This window comes from Lontra canadensis, unplaced genomic scaffold, assembly GCF_010015895.1.
Source record: "Lontra canadensis isolate GAN:19392208 unplaced genomic scaffold, GSC_riverotter_1.0 scaffold107, whole genome shotgun sequence".
NCBI classification, from domain to species: Eukaryota; Metazoa; Chordata; class Mammalia; order Carnivora; family Mustelidae; genus Lontra; species Lontra canadensis.
In genome coordinates, this window is record NW_022631101.1 from 2,008,561 (window position 1) to 2,025,272 (window position 16,712).

Here is a 16,712-nt window from a genome sequence, read left to right on the forward strand (position 1 = left end):
AGAGGCAGCGTGGGGAGGGGTGCACAGGCCTCTGGTCACCTCGCTCTGTGGTTTCTGGAAGAGCAAGGGCCTGGCGCCCTGCCCAGCTTGGTTTCCCTTCTCAGCAGGGCTTTGAATAACTCACCCGGAACATTATTAACACAGGAGCTGGAGGCCTGTGTGTGCCTTTGTCTTCTTCCTGGAGGGTCCTGGGTAACAAAGGCTCCCTCCCCTCTTTTTTTTAAATTGAGGTGCAATTAACATACATGTTAGTTTCAGGTGTACAACATAGTGATTGGACAGTTCTGAACCTTACTCAGTGCTCCCGGTGATAAGTGTGGCCCCCATCTGTCCCCAAACCATGCAGTGACAATCTTGACCATATTCCCTAAGCTGTACTTTTCACCCCTGTGACTTATTTTATAACTAGAAGTTTGTATCTCTTAATCCCTCTTGTCTGTTTCACCCACATCCCACCCCCCAACCTTCTCTTGCCCATTTAATCTCTGTATTTAAGAATCAAAAGCTCCCCTTTTATTTTATTTAAAGATTTTATTTATTTATTTAACAGAGATCACAAGTAGGCAGAGAGGCAGGTGGGGCGAGAGGGGAGCAGGTGGGAAGCAGGCTCCCTGACAGCCTGATGTGGGGCTCGATCCCAGGACCCTGAGATCATGACCCGAGCGAAGGCAGAGGCTTAACCCACTGAGCCACCCAGGTACCCCCAAAGCTCCCATTTTAAAAAACACTTCTCCTAAGCCCAACCCCATGGTCATTTAACCCTTGCAATGAACTGAAGACGTTGAGTGTTGAGAAGCCCATTTTGCAGCTGAGTAAACTGAGGCTGGGAGAGGGGGACATAGGAGGGCTTGGTGTTCCACAGGCTGGATTCAGAACCTGCATTTGAATTCTGGCCACATTTCAGTGTGTGAGTTCCTGCAAGTGAGCTTTCTGTGCCTCAGTTTCCCCCACCTACGAAATGGGGATACTGTAAAATACCTGACTCAGAAGGTTGATATGAACTAAGAAAGCAAGTGGGTGGATAAGAGTGGAGCCCTTACAAGAGGTCCGGCTCCTAGTGTCACATAAGGGCCACTGGGACTCAAACTCAAGCCTGTCCTTGGTAGTCAGCAGCATGTTTTGCATTGGGTGACGCTGGCAGCTCCATTCTGCCCAGAAGGGACTTTTGAAGTCGAGAGAGGAACAGCCATTTGCCCAGGGCCACTCGGTGGCTTAAGATCACCTGTTGGGGTGTCGTGGGGCCTCTGCCCTGCCCAAGCCCCCTTTCCCACCACTTCTCAGAGAGCTGGTAAATTCAGGGCTGACTCCCTCCTTTGCTCTTCCTCCTTTCCTTCCACTTTAGTGGATTTTAAAAAAAATTACACAAGTAACCCATGCTGGCTGTAACCAGTCAAACTGATACAAAATGTTAATCCCCTGTGTGCCACTCCCCTCCTGCTCTGTCCGCCAGAGCTCACTCACAGTGTGGTAGGATTTCCTCCATGGTGGTGTCGGTGGTCCGGAGAGCATGCTTACCTCTGTGATCTGGACTGGCCCACCAGGCGTCGCTAAGCATTTTTTTTCCACTTCACTTTCTTCCAGCGGATCTGGGAGATAGATATTATAATTAACACCTTTTACAGTCAAGAAAACTGAGGCCCAGAGAGGTTATCACGTATGGGGAGAAGACAGGAATGCTGGGGTTTAGCCACAGGCTTCTAGGACCCCAGAGATGGAGTTCTAGACCATGGTCTGCTTCCTACAAACATATAAGACCGTGTGTGTGTGTGTGTGTGTGTGTGTGTATTTTAGTTTTTAAGTATTTTATTAACTTTTTCAAGATTTTTTTATTTTTAAGGAATCCCTACACCCAACATGGGGCTCGAACCCACAACCCCAAGATCAAGAGCCTCATGTCCTATCGACTGAACCAGCCAGGTGCCCCTATATGTATTTTTTTAAATAACAAAATCAAGGGGCGCCTGGGTGGCTCAGTGGGTTAAGGCTCTGCCTTCGGCTCAGGTCATGATCTCAGGGGCCTGGGATCCAGCCCCGCTCTGGGCTCTCTGCTCAGCAAGGAGCCTGCTTCCCCCTCTCTCCCTCTGCCTGCCTCTCTGCCTACTTGTGATCTCTGTCAAATAAATAAATAAAGCCTTAAAAAAAAATAACAAAATCAAATCACGCACATCACTTTGCCTTTTGTGACCTCCTATCCCATGTCCCTCTCTCTAGTTGAATACAGCTAATTCTAATGGAATCTTCCTAATAGTCTCATAGTATTTCATGGTATAGGCTTGCCATTTGGAGAGAATCGTTGCTTTTTTTTTTTTTTAAAGCTTTGCTGTTCTTCATTCCACACACCCCCCATGCACAAAATATTATCAGACATCCAGCCATACATACTGATAACTGATAAAATGTAGGCTTTCTAGGTCAAAGACTCTACATATTTAATAGTTATTACCCAATGGTTTTCCCCTAGAGGCTGTTAACAATTCCTATTTCTACCAGTACAGTATTGGAACCCCCTTGTACCCCAAAGTGGATGTTATCAATTATTAAATTTATGAGTGTAAAGCAATAGAGATCTCTTTTTAACTTTAAATGGTATTTTTATGACCACTCAGGACATTTTGTTCCCTGTGTTTTCTGCCTGCTGGGAATCGTCTTCTGTCGATTGGCTGTCATGTCCATTGTCCATTTTTGAAATACATTGGGCTGCGGGCACCTGGTTGGCTCAGTCAGTAGAACACACGCCTCTAGATCTCAGAGTTGTGAGTTCAAGCCCCACGTTGGGTGTAGAGATGCCTTAAGGAAAAAAATCTTAAAAAAATAAAATAAATTGGGTTGTTCATCTTTTGGTTATCAATTTGCAAATCGAAGGAAAGAATCCCATAACTGGGATTGTTGAGTCGTTGGGTGTGTACGTTTTGCGTCTGCGGTCTTTTTGAAAGCATCAAGGAATAACATACATATAGAAAACTGTACTTTTAAAATAGGGTTATTAGAATTAATAGAGTGAAGAACTATGTTAATTTCACGCCACGAATACGCCATGTATCCAGCACCCAGATCAGGAAATAGAGCTACATTAAAAAAATTTTTTAAAGATTTTATTTATTTATTTGGCAGACAGAGATCACAAGTAGGCAGAGAGGCAGGCAGAGAGAGAGAGGGGGAAGCAGGCTCCCCGCTGAACAGAGAGCCCAACTCGGGGCTCAATCCAAGGACTCTGGGATCATGACCTGAGCCAAAGGCAGAGGTTTTAACCCACTGAGCCAGGTGCCCCTACATTAAAATTTTTAATAAATATTGCCAAATATCATCCTAAAAAAGTTTTCGTATTTCTTTTCCCCAGTAATGGGATCAGCTTTAAAATGCTTTACCAATCCAAGGAATGGTGTCTCGTTACTGTTTTATTTGCGCTTCTTCAAGCATCAGAGAGGTGGTTATCTATGGCTGTTTGCATCCATTTTCTGCGAACTGTCTGTTCATCTCTTTAAGTCTCTCAGTTTTGCTGTTGGGTCGTTGTATATGGAGAGTATTAATGCTGCCAAATGTGCTACAAATATTTCCCTCTAGTTTATTACAAAGAAAAATCTGTTTCTTTTACGGTTGCTGTGTTTCCTGTCCTGCCTTTAGAAGACCTTAACACACCAAGATTGTAAGACTTTTTCTGTTTAAAAAAAATTGTTATCTTGTGTTTTTACTTTTAGACTTTTACCTTGGCAAGAATTTGTAATTGCATACAGTGTGAGGTAGGGGGTTAATTTTGTTTCCAAATGGCTAGCCATTTGGCCTGGCGCTGCTTATTAAATAGCTAGACCTGATTTTAAATTTCAGTCCTGCCACACCTTAGGGGGATTGCCTTGGGCAATTAGGCAGCATTTGACATAGTCGACCACATCCCCTTTTGAAACGTTCACTTTCCTCAGCCTCTGTGGCACAAGACTGTCTTGATTTTCCTTCTGCTTCTCTAGCTGGTCTTTTTCTCTCCCTTTTTGACTCAGTCTTCCTTCCTTGACCATCTTACTATACTTGTTCTACTGTGCGATTTCATCCATGCGATGGCTTCAGCTGCCCCTGAAATGTCCATTTATGTCCATTCTGGAGCTTTCAGATGACGTCTGCATCTGGATATCCACCTGCCTACTTGACATCGCTAATTGGATGTCCCAGAGGGAACTCAAATGCAAGGTTCCCAGAATGGTTTAGGATGTGCTCCTCCGTAATCAGCCCTCTTCCAAGAGTCCCCGTCTAAAGGAATGCTGTGATGGTCTTCCTGTTACAAAAGCCATGCATGAGCTTACCATCCTTGACCAACCTCTACTCTGTCTCCTCTTGTTTCCAGCAGCCCCCCAGAACAACAGCCGGCACATAGCAGGTGCTCAATAAATCCTGAATGACTGATAAATATCCAGTCACCCCCAGGTCATGTTGCTGTTATCTCCTAAATGTCCTATGAATTAGGCTGGTCCTGGCTACTGCCCCTCTCCCCACCTTGGTCCAGTCACCATAGTCTTGCCCCTGGATTTTGCTCCCACCTCCTCGGTGACTTCCCAGCATGCACCTTGGCTCCCGTGAGACCACAGCTCAGAATCTGATCAGGTCACTCTCAAAAGTGAGTCAGTTTTCTGTGGCTTCTCATGACCCTTAGGATGAGTCCCAAGCACCTCACCATGACCTGACATCAGCCTAACCTCGCTTGGCTCACTCCGGAGACATCAAGCTTTCCTGCCCTTCTTGCTGCCTTTAAGGATACTTTGATAACCTGTCCCCAGGGGACTTTCTTCACACTGTGTACAAGTTTTAAATAGAGGAACCTTAAAAAATTCGGGAACTTTGTACCTTACCTTTAAAGATGACAAAACATTCAGCTTGCCTTTTGTAACAAGACAGGGATATTTACACATCGGACTGCTTGCCGGTACTATGAACAGCATTGTTAGCCAGGTGGTGTGAAGTCTTCCCTTGTTAGAATTTTATTTATTCTGTCTCTTGTCAGCCTAAAATTGAGACATACCCTTGTGAGCATTTACAAGAGTTTCAATGGGTAATTGTTGTATTAACTTTAATCCTGACACTGTATTACTGGTGTATTTTTCTAAATAGAGAATTAGATCTACTCCCTGTATGTTTTAGGAAGTTGGATTTTTTTCAATATTTAATTCGTCAACTGCTTTTCTTTGATCTTGTTATAATTAAGTCAGCCATTATAAAAACTCCTCAGATTCTCTTGCAGTTAGCAAAAAACACTGGTTTTCTTTGTCGTCTCAACAATGAGAGAAAGTCAAACTAAATGCTGATTGTAGCAAAAACAAAGTTAAAACACAATGCAGAATCTTATTTTTTTTCCTTGACATTCCCAAGCCTGGAATGTTTACCCCCCTCACTTGTCCCATCCTGTCACTCTTCTTTCCGTGTCACTTCCTCAGAGGTGACGAATTCCCCCAGTTCCTTTCCCCACATCATTTCCTTTCCTTCATGTTTATCACAAGCATAGTTATTAACTTACCTGGGCAATATTTTGATGAATTTCTGTCTCTCGTATACAGTGGGGTCTATAAGTAGTCCAGACCGTGGCGCTTGAGAGAGAAAGAGGGATCTACTGATAGTTTTGCTGGGTCAGCAGGCAAACATGGACTGTCCCAAACAACTGAGGATGTGTCATCACCCGACTTAAAGATAAGGAAGGGGCTATCATTTCCCCCCCCCTTTTGCATACTGTTATATCCCCAGTTCCTTGCATACAGCTGGTGGCAGATACATGTGACGATCACATTGGAAGCTGCCCTCAGTTTCTCCATCTGTGAATGTGTTTAAAGACAGTTCTGCCCTCAGAGAGCTGTCGTAAGCATCAGGACTGCCCCTCAGATGAATGTTCCTGGATAAAAGTACAGATAGAGGCCCAGGGCACCTAGGTGGCTCAGTGGGTTAAGCTCTGCCTTTGGCTCAGGTCATGGTCTCAGGGTCCTGGGTTCTGGGGTCCTGGGATCGAGCCCAGCCTTGGTTTCCATGCTCAGCAGAGTCTGCTCCTCCCTCTCTCTGCCCTTCCCCTGACTTGTGCTCTTTTAAAAAAAGTACAGATAGACGTCTACATACCCTACTGCTAAATACTGAAAAGTTATACATTAAGCAAACAGCTGCTAGGCAAAATACGGTCTTGCCTCTTCGCAAAAACACCTTCAGAAAGACAACATAGAAAGCTATGTGCAAAGCAACAGTCCACACCAAGTGTGACTGTGCACTTTCAAAATGGATTTTTTTTCCCCTGCCAGAGACCGTGGTTCACTCAGGGCCATTGGAGGGGAGGAGGCGAGGAGGGGAAAGGGAACAGTTTTCTCGCACATTTGTTGAATTTCTCAGTCAGTTGACATTAAGTCATGCAATTAATACCTTTTTTTGTTGTTCCTCTTTTTAAAAAAAGATTTATTTATTTTTATTTAAAAAATTTTTATTTGGCGCGCCTGGGTGGCTCAGTGGGTTAAGCCTCTGCCTTCGGCTCAGGTCATGGTCTCAGGGTCCTGGGATTGAGCCCCACATTGGGCTCTCTGCTCAGCAGGGAGCCTGCCCATCACCGCCCCCCCCCCCCCTGTCTAGTTGTGATCTCTGTCAAATAAATAAATAAAATTTTTTTATTTATTTACTTATTTGCCAGAGAGAGAGAGAGAGAAAGCATAGGAGAGAGCAAGAGAACACGAGAGTACAAGCAGGGGGACCGGCAGGCGGAGGGAGAAGCAGGCTCCCTGCTCTACCTATTGCAGGTCCTGGGGATTCAATGGTAAATAAAACAGGAGTCCCAGGGTGCCTGGGTGGCTCAGTTGGTTGAGCGTCTGTCTTTTGCTGGGGTCGTGATCCCATGGTCCTGGGATCAAGCCCTGCGTCAGCTTCCCCGCTGGGCTGGAAGCCTGCTTCTCCCTCTGCCTCTGCCTGCCGCTCCCCAGCTTCCCCTCTCTCTGTCAAATGAATAAATAAAATCTTAAAAAAAACAAAAAACAAAACCAAAACAAAACAACAAAACCAGGCGTCCCTTTACGCACTTTCTAGTGGGGAAGACACACAGAAACAAAGAAACTCCTAACTATTTAAAATAACTCCAGATATACTATATTTCACATGGGTGGCGCGGCTAGCATTAGGCCTGGCAGGTAGCAGGCCCCTAAAGAACGTCATCATCAACTCTGACCTTGGGCTTGGTTTCGGCGAGGGGGAAAAGCATCCTTCTCCGCGGTTCCCTCCTTCCACCGCCAGAGGGCGCGTGGTCCTCAGCTGTCCCTGCCCTCCCTGGCGCGCTTTTCCCCAATCTTTATTTAATTAATTAATTAATTAATTAATTTATTTATTAAAAGATTTTATTTATTTATTTGACAGATATATCACAAGTAGGCAGAGAGGCAGGCAGAGAGAAGAAGGGAAGCAGGCTCTCTGCTGAGCAAAGAGCCCTATGCGGGGCTCGATTCCAGGACTCTGGGATCATGACCTGAGCCAAAGGCAAAGGCTTTAACCCACTGAGCCACCCAGGCACCCCTTCCCCAATCTTAATAGTAAGGAGACAGCCTCAGCCTCTCAAGGGTCCTGTTCTGTGATTTTCCTGGGGGTCTGTCTGTCCCAGGGAGTGGTTTGCTCCTAATAAGAGCAATGGCAACCATGCCATGAAGAACTAGAGCCCAGAGTTACTGAGTTTCGTGTTGATCACACAGCACCTATAGGCACAATCAGCCAGGGTCCAGAGAGAGAGCTTTTGTGTCAGAGGGACCAGCCGGAGTAGAGGTGTGGAGAAGAGAAGCTGCAGGGTAATGTTCTGGAGCTATAAGAAGGTTGCTGTTGCTGGACTGGAAAGGACCAGAGTGTGTGGGGAGCCAGCTCAGTAGAACCAGATTCTCCTGGGGCTTGTCTGGCTTGGTAAGGGCCTGGATTTGTGCTGTGAGCACTGGGAAGCCATGGAAGAGCATGTAAGGAGTGATGCTAACCAACTTTGCATTTTTATTTTTAATTAAATTTTTTTTTTAATTTTTAAATAATCTCCACACCCACCGTGGGGCTAGAACTCACAACCCTAAGATCAAGAGTTTCAACCTCTGCTCCAGCGACTGAGCCAGCTGGGCACTGCCCACCACTTTGCATTTTTAAGAGGTCATTCTGAGGAGCAGAGAGGGAGAGGGAGTGAAAGATAGCAGACCCTCTTGGAGGTCTATAACTATACCCACGGAAACTTCTGGAAACCTGACTTCAACCATGAGGGAAGCCACAATTAGTGTGGTCAGCTCTTCGGAAGGCAGAGAAGATACAGAGAATCTGTATCTGTGATAATATTGCTGAGCCTCACCTAAGATCAGCCCTCTTACCAAATTCTTCTGCCCTTTGATGCCCCATAAATTAGAGAGATTTTTACTAATACCTTGTTTCAACCTCTCGATTAGGGCAGTTGTGTTTATTGTGTCTTTGAAAGGTTGTGTAATATAATGGCTGTGGTAGGCTGAAAAGTGGTCCTCCTCAAAGAAACCCACATCCTAATGCTGGAACCTGTGAGTGTTACTTTACTTGGCAAAAAGACCCCCTCCCCGTAAATCTTTGCAGGTGTGATTATACTCAGGGTCTTGAGATGGGGAGATTATCCGGGATTACCCAGGTAGGCTCTAAATACAATCACACTTAGAAGGGGGAAAGAGAGGGATGTTTGACTAGAGACAGAAGGGAAAGCCGTGCAGAGACAGAGGCAGAGATTAGAACAATGCAGGCACAGCCAAAGTTACCAGCTTCCACCAGAAGCTGAAAGAACGAATAGAACACATAGAAAGAATTCTCCTTTTGAGCCCCCAGAGAGAGGCAATCCACAGAAGGAACTGAGCATCCCTGAACATTCTTGTTGGGTGAGAAAGGAATCCAAGCTCAGATGGCTGTTTATGTATTTCTTAAGATCGTGGTTACAGCCAGCAGCCCCAAAGGGTAAGGTAACATTTCATCCCAGATAAAGAGGAGACTTGCTTACTGCTCAGATTCCTGAAGCTCCGTGTTGTGATGTGACCGCAGGCAAGCAGGCCAGGCTCTGACTCCCCCTGCGTGCCCCATGGTACTTGCAGAGGTGGTGGCCGGGGGGGAGGGGAGATCCATCAATATGGACACGCTAATACTCTTCCTTTTGATACTCTCTGAATATCAAAGTCCTTTGTCTCTGACCCAGGTGTTTTGAGCTTTCTGCCAATTTTTATGCAACAATTACGGAATATATTGTCGACCTGTGAAGGAGAGTGAAATCCCAGAGCCTGACAGTTCTACTGGTGGATTCAAACATTCAAGGAATAAAGGACAGTTTCCTACAAACTCTTTCTGAAAATCAAAGAAAGAAGTACTCCCTAACTCATTTATGACATCAGTGTAATCCTGATATCAAAGCCAGAAAGAAAGATATTCCGAAAAAGAAAAATCACAGACCGATATCCCTCATGAAAATGGAGGCAATGGGACGCCTAGGGGGGCGCTCAGTCGGTTAAGCGACTGTCTTGGGCTCAGGTCATGATCCCGGGGTCCTGGGTTAGGGTTCCGCTCAGAGGGGAGCCTGCTTCTCCCTCTACCCCCTGCTCCCCCTTGCTCTCTCTGTCTGACAAATAAAGAAAATCTTTAAAAAATACACAAACAAAAACAGAACATGGATACAAAAATGCTTTAACAAAGTACAAGCAGACAGAATCCAACAAATAATTAACGAGAGCAAATGAGGTTTAACCCAGCAGCTCTGCGTGTGCTTAACATTCAAAACCCAGTCGGTGAAGCACGAGCCATGTGTCTGGGGCAGCCCGAAGCAGAGTGGAGGGGAAGGGCAAGTTGTGAATTTCCCCATTGGCCATCAGGGAGTCGGTGACTTAAAGCTTAAAGCTGCTTCGAGGCAGGATTCTTGTTCCTACAGAGATTGAGGTTGTAGATCTGGCAGAGGACAGAAGTCACCTGGCCATCATAATTTTGCATAATTGTGCAACCAGAGCTGATAGTTCATCAGTTCCTAAGCAGATGCATGACAAAGAGTGTGCTGCTTGAGAGGGAGAGGCACTCACAGGGGTAGAGACCCAGGGCGAGGTGGGAATGTGGCCACAGCACAAAACATTTTGAAACAACTGGGATCCAGCTGTTTTAAGGACGAGACAGCAACTGTAAGGAAAGTTCAGGAAACTGTTAAGAAGAGTGTGTCATGCAGCGCCTGGCTGGCTCAGTCAGCAGAACACGTGACTCTTGATCTCAGGGTTGTGAGTTTGAACCCCCATGTTGGGTGTAGAGATAACTTTTTAAAAAAAGGAGGAGGGAGGAGGAAGGAGGGAGAGAAGGAGGAGGAGGAAGGAGAAAGGGGAGGAGAAGGAGGAGGAGAAGGAGAAGGAAGGAGGAGGAGGAGGAGGGAAAGGAGGAGAGAAAGAGGGAGGAGGAGGGAGGTGGTGGGTGGGGAGAAGGAGCAGGAGGAGGAGAGGCAGCAGGTGGAGGAGAAAAAGAAGGAGGAGGAGGAAGGGAATGGGCCATTAGGTTTTGGCCTTCCAGATGGTTTCTGTGGTTGATTGGCATCTCCACAAATTTGGCTTTTTCCCATCAGTTTCCTGAATTAGGTGACAGAGACACGTAGCAAGAAAGTACCAGGGCATGGCAAGAGGATGCGAGCTGGCCTGGCCGGCAGATGTTCTGAGGCAGCAGAAAATAGCAAAGGGAGAAAAGAGAGCAAGAGAACAACAAAGAACATGGAAAAGGAAGCCCAGCCGCTCAGAGAGAAGGAACAAACCAGAATTAACGTGCAACTTCCATCACACATGTTTCCTCAGATGTCAAAGTTCCAGTGAGAGAGATCTGAGCTCCATGTCCGTGGTGTGCGTATGTATTTGAGAGCATTTTCAGAGTGCAAAACTTGATTTAAAAAATAAATATTTTTAAGTAATCTCTACAACCAATGTGGGGCTCAAACTTAGAACCCCAAGATTGAGCCTCACGCTCCACGGGCGGAGCCAAGCAGGTGCCCCTGCAAATTTGATTTTTGACGCATTCAGCAAGCCACCCAACCCATCAGGATTCTCCCAAAGTACCTGGGAGTCTTAGTGGTTCAGACTCAAAAGAAAAGAAAAGACTTACAAGATGACAGTTTTTTCAATATACTGCAAATATGAGACAATTGTTGTTGGGAGAAAAATTATTATAACTGGAATGTGCCAGGACCTCTTCAAGTTAGTGCTTCTAGAAATAAAGGGGAAGACGTGACCTTGTGATACAAGAGAACACTGCTGTCTTTCCTGCCCTCCTTCAATGTGCAGAACGATAAAATATACTCTGGAATTTTTCCATGATTTCCTGACCTCAAGTAGCCAGACTTCGGGACTTGAAACATCCTTAGTTTTATTGTCAGAAGCTGGTATTCGCATGTATTTCCTCTAATTTGAACGGATATTGTTGGTGTTTGATACAACACTAAGGAATATGATGATTTGGTTTCTAAGAAAATAACGTTAAGTGCAATGACTTTACTTATCATTAAAAAAAAAAAAAAAAGATCTGTATAGTTTGCCATGGCGTCAGAGTAAGGAAGAACCTGTATGGTCATTTCAATAGACACAGAAAGGTACTTGACAAAGTTCGCTATATATTAAGAAAAAAATCATCAGAAAACAAAGGAAAATTCCTCAAGTGGTGAGTGACCAATGGGTCCACCATGCTTGTGGTTAGGGTACCAGGAATTATGGAACACAGACCCTTCCTCCCCTACCAAAAAAGCCCAAAAGACAAAACCCAAGGAAAATTATATTCAAATGATCCTATCCAAACTTCTGCCTTCAGAAAATGTTTAATAATTCTTTTTTTTTTCTTTTTTTAAAGGTAGGCTCCACGCCCAGCATGGAGCCTAGTGTGGGGCTTGAACTTACAACCCTAAGATTAAGAGCTGGACGCTTCAGCAGCTGAGCCATCCAGGCACCCCTCTGGGAAGGTAATTTTATTTTTTTAAAGATTTTATTTATTTATTTGGCAGAGGGAGAATCACAAGTAGGCAGAGAGGCAGGCAGAGAGAGAGGGGAAAGCAGGCTCCCTGCCGAGCAGAGAGTCCGATGTGGGGCTTGATCCCAGGACCCTGAGATCATGACCTGAGACGAAGGCAGAGGCTTAACAACTGAGACACCCAGGAGCCCTCAAATATACATTTTAAGGATGCCAGCAATTTTCAGATGAGCGAGCTAGGAAAATCTTATAATCAACCAAGCTGTCACCTGAATATAAATTTTTTTTGGTTAAATTAGATAAAATCCTGACACCATAACCGTCGGCGGGGGGGCTTCCCCTCCATATTGTGCAACAGAATCCCTGAGGGGGAGTTGGGGTTCCTTCTTACAAGCAGGTGAAATGAAACTCTTGGTTCTTTGCTTAGCCTTTGCTCCTTGGGTAGGGGCAGGGCCCCAGTTCTTTGGCCAAAAGTATGTGACTCTTTTCATTGTTATTTCTGTGTTGCTGGCTTCTTCAGTAACCTCTCTGGGGCATATGATGCTTGAAGGAAGCCCGGAGAATTTATGATTGTGTTGTGCCTTCTCTCTGCCTTTTGGAGTCTTCTTGTGTTTGCTTTCTGTATATTGTCTGGGACTGTTAGCTTTATCTGGCAAGAACAATAGAGAAAAGTGTGTCTACTCCATTTTTCTTGAAGCAGAAGTTCCTCTTTGGTGTTTAATAATTAATGAAATAATTTTAAAGGAAAAACCTTTATTTTAGTACTTTTTTCCCCCTGAAATTTTATTTATTTATTTGACACAGAAAGACACAGTGATAGAGGGAACATAAGCAGGCTTCCCGCTGACCGGGGAGCCCTGTGTGGCGCTTGATCCCAGGACCCTGCGATCATGACCCCAGCTGAAGACAGACGCTTAACAGACTGAGCCACCCAGGCGCCCCGTCAGCCTGGGCCTGAGACCCCAAGGACTCAGGACCCCAGAGCTCAAAGCAGGGCCAGAAGCTGCAGTTGGGGCCACAGAGGTGGGTCTGGTTCAAGGCAGGATGGTCCCCTCATCGCAGCACTGCTGCAAGGGGTTGTAGATCTATCTGGTCCCCACACGTGGGCGCTGGCCGGCACAGCCAAAGTCCTACGTCTGGGGGAGTCACAGCAGAATGGGCTCCAAGGTCGAGAGTAGGATCTCTGCAGCCCCCACTGTAAGGGCCTGGTTAGCCAGAGGGAGTCATTTCGTGTTTACGCAGTGAACTTAATTGACCTCGCCCCTGCGAGAGGAACTTACTTGCAAAGCCTAGTATCTAATACAAGGGCGGGTCAGGCCAGGGGAAGACATCCAATCAGTGGGGCGCGCATATATCTACTAGGGTAAGTTGAAATTCAATTGGCCACGCGTGTGTTACCTAGCAGTTTTTTGTGTGTGTGGCAGACCTAGCATGACTGTGCAGTTTTCTCTGTGTGTTGCAATCTCATTGGCCACCTGTGTATAACCTGGCTAAACTACCTCTATAAAAGTTAGTCTGTGAGGCTGGGAGGGGTCGCCTCTTTGCAAGAGACGGCCCTGACCGGTCAGTTTGATTCTCGATGCTTGGCGCGAAATAAATCTTTGCTTGACCTTCGCTTTTTATCAGTCTCGCTCCTTTGATTATAGACCCTAACACCCACCTCCATCCACGGTACCATCCCCTCCCTCCACACTCCACCTGCTCTCACCTGCGATTCTTTCCGAGCCTGAGCCCAGAGTTCAGAATGGGAGGCAGCAGCTGAGGAGCAGAGGGACAGGAGACGATGGAGAGAGCGTAAGCATCCGGTCAGCACCGGGGTACAGCGGATGACGTCACTGAGCTGCCTTCAGCGTGGGCCGCAACTCAGAGTGGATGTTGACACGGACTCAGGGTGGCAGGAAGGGCTCCGGGAAGGGTCGGGTCTAATAGTTGCTGATCAGGGGGAGACTGAGCTGCAGCCAGAGCTGGCCTGGGGGTGATGACCAAGCAGGAAGCCAAGAATCGAGCAGGCGAGAGAGCATTACCTTTGAGGTTCAGGGGTCCATTCGGGATGCGACAAGACAGAAGCTTGGGGGGACTGCCCCGTGGATCCTTACCAAAGATCCTGGGCACCATGGTTCTCGAATCTCGGCTCCAGAGCAGTTGTGGGCAGAGCTGGGGTTGGGACTTTATCCTGGGACTCTGATAGACACACTTGCCAAACCTCAGGGTCAGCATGACCACGGATACTTTCAAAGTGGTGACTCTGGCAAGTGCCTTTCTCTGAAGGCCTCCAGGGAAAGCCCACCTGGAAATGATCGCTTGTCAAGTCACCGGCCAGAGGCCCAACTTTTTCTAGACTTTCCGTGTTCCCCTGCCCTGGAGGCTTCAAGGGGTCCCCGTTCTCACCTCCCCTGGAAGGCACCTCCAGACCCACCCTGTGTGTCTTCTTCAAACTCGTTTGTGGGAAATGATGGAGCTGCAGAATGATCTAGAAGAAGAGTGGGGGCTGCAGAAACTCCACTGGAGTGAACCAGAAAGAATAGGCAACCACAGGATAGGCTTCCGGAGTTCATAAAACAGACTGCAAGGCGGCAGGCTACAGAGTGCCTTGTCCAAAGGAACATTCCATCCATGCTCCTTCCTAGGATTCTACTGTCACCATGAACATTAATTGTGTGAAGAGATAAGTATGTGGGATATTACTAGTTGTGCCCCTCTGTCCCCTGGTGGCTTCTTTCCCATGGCACAAGAAAAAGATGCGAGGGACGCCTGGGTGGCTCAGTTGGTTAAGCAGCTGCCTTTGGCTCAGGTCATGATCCCAGCGTCCTGGGATCGAGTCCCACATCGGGCTCCTTGCTTGGCAGGGAGCCTGCTTCTCCCTCTGCCTCTGCCTGCCATTCTGTCTGCCTGTGCTCGCTCTCTCTCCCTCTCTCTCTGACAAATAAATAAAATCTTAAAAAAAAAAATATTAAAAAAAAAAAAAGAAAGAAAAAGATGCGAAAGGCGTGAGAAAGAGAAAGCAGAGTCTTTATTCACATCCTTGTAAAAGTGCATTGTTGGTGGGAGGGACTCCTCCCTCTCCTCTCTCAGTGCCTGAGTAATTCTGAATAGGAGTGGTCTTGTTTCTAAAAGCCAAGTTCAGCAGCCTTTCCCTGGAAAGGTCAGTACTCAAGAGATGAGTTTTGACTGGGGAGAGGAGCTTTACTCAGGAGGCTGGCCACCTGGGGAGAGGGTGGGCTTTTGTCCAAAGGCCAACTCCAAAGTTTCTGCCTGGCCTGGAGATTTTTCAAAGGGGTTGAATCCGTTAAGGAAGTGCTGGGATCAGTGACCTTTCTGGCTGGTGCCAGCTCCTGAGTTATCTCTGTGCTGGGAGATTGATTGTACCAGAAATTCCAGTTCCTTGGTGCCCTGGGTTTGGGTGGGGTGCACAAAAAGGTCTGATATTTTCATACTCCGTCGTTGTGCAAGAGTATTCTTTCTGCCAAGGAGGACAAGTTTTACAGATGTGCAAAGGGGGGTTGGTAATGTGGTGCATGACCTTAGACTCATTTGCTAAAAGGGTTTTGAGAGAGTCAGAAAGCCCAGGGGACTTCAAGTGGACCTGCCCGCCTCTGTGGCCTGCGGAAGTTCTGATCCCATATTGCCCAAGGCCAGTTGTCTGTACATTTCAAAGAAGGCAAGTTAATTCTGTTAGAGACCAAAGGCATTAAGTCAGCAAACAATGCATGTGTTACTTGAAGCAAGTTAAGACAGCCTGGAGGGCTGTTAGAGTCTGAGGATGCTCACATATATATGAGCCCTCCTCCCCTAATTTGGCAGAAGTCTGTGTGGTTTGGTGTATATTTCTGCTTTTGTTTGTTTATTTTAAAAGGGAGCGCTTTGCAGATTTGCGTGTCCTCCTTGTACAGGGGCCGTCCTAATTTCTGTATCCTTCCAGTTTTACTGTATGTGCTGTCTCAGCAGGCCCTGTGTGGGTTGGTATTGGCATAGCAGATTTCCACACTGTCTCCTCATGCCCAAGGCATCCCAACAGGAGACCCAACCTTGGAGACATACCCACCCCTCCCCCGATGGGATCACAGACCTGAAGAACTGCGTTCTTGTCTTCTAAATTAATTAGCTTATGAATGAATTAATAATTCAGTCATAATTCTGAACCTACAACGGAGGAATTCCTGGCCTCGGGAAGGAGAACGCTGTAGATAAACAGTATAACCAACTATAAAGCCAAATCGTAAACGTTACTAGTAGAAGGATTAATTTCCGTATAATTAAGTTATCTTCATAGAAACTTCAAGAAACCTCTTGTCAAGCAAGAAGCAAGGCTGGTAGATTCACCCAGTAGAAACCCCCCCAAAAGCTGCAGCGCCCAACTGGTTCAGTCCGGGCAGCATGCGAGTCTTGATCTTGTAAGGTTGTAAGTTCAAGTCCCACATTTTGAGCCCAATGCGAGGCTTGAACACAGGACTCGGAGATCAAGACCTGAGCTGAGGTCAAAGTTGGACATTCCACTGACTCAGCCACCGAGCCAGCTCCCCCCCCCAAAAAAAAATCTTAAAAAAAAAATAGAGTCCAGGGGCGCCTGGGTGGCTCAGTGGGTTAAAGCCTCTGCCTTTCGCTCAGGTCATAATCCCAAGGTCCTGGGATCGAGCCCCGCATCGGGCTCTCTGCTCAGCAGGGAGCCTGCTTCCCTTCCTCTCTCTTTGCCTACTTGTGATCTCTGTCTGTCAAATAAATAAATAAAATCTTAAAAAAAAAATAGAGTCCAAATTCTTATGTCCTGAAACATGTCTATC

General features: G+C 46.5%; 1 pseudogene; it reads right to left on the reverse strand.

Annotated features, from left to right (window-relative positions):
• Positions 1 to 15,779: 15,779 nt before the first annotated feature.
• Positions 15,780 to 15,879, reverse strand: LOC116856194 (annotated as a pseudogene).
• Between the last annotated feature and the right edge of the window lie 833 nt (positions 15,880 to 16,712).